Genomic DNA, 757 nt, shown 5'->3' with positions numbered 1-757 from the left:
CTCCAAAACTCCAACATATTCTCCATTACTGCACAACAAGTAACGCTATTATTCTCTTTTATTCGTCCAACAATTTTAAATACTTTGACTTCTTACAATTAAATCCAAATAACTTCATTGGCCTCCTGACTAAGATTAATAAAATAAATATTGATTGCTTCAAACCAATAATCTCCGTGGGATCGACCCTTACTCACGTAAGGTATTACTTGGACGACCCAGTGCACTTGCTGGTTAGTTGTGCGAATCACAAATTCGTGCACCAAGTTTTTGGCGCCGTTGCCGGGGATTATTGAGTTTGAACAATTGAAGGCTTATTTTATTTCTTAGATTAGGAATAATTTATTTTTGTTGTTATAGAGTCATCAAATTTTGATAGGATAGTTTCTTTTCAAAAATTTCTTTTCAAAAATATTATTTTTCATAATTAATTGTTAATTTTTCGTGAGTTTAGTGTCTTATTCCAAGTTTGGTGTTAATTGCATATTTTATATTTTCTCTACAATTCTCGTGTTAGTGTTCTTGGTTCTTCCTTGATCTTTAAGTTGTTCTTGATAATTGGTTATCCCCTTTGGAACCTTTTTCAAAAAAATAATTTTTCTTGGATTTAATCTTGTGCCAAACTTTAAGTTTGGTGTTTTCTTGTTAATCTTTTTATAATTTTCGAAAATTCTATTAAAGTTTTCTAAAAATTTTAAGTTTGGTGTTCTTTCTTTTGTTCTTGGTGTTCTTGTGAATCTTCAAGGTGTTCTTGAGT

Source organism: Arachis duranensis, chromosome 4 (genome assembly GCF_000817695.3).
Source record: "Arachis duranensis cultivar V14167 chromosome 4, aradu.V14167.gnm2.J7QH, whole genome shotgun sequence".
NCBI lineage: Eukaryota > Viridiplantae > Streptophyta > Magnoliopsida > Fabales > Fabaceae > Arachis > Arachis duranensis.
This window is presented reverse-complemented; position numbering follows the sequence as displayed.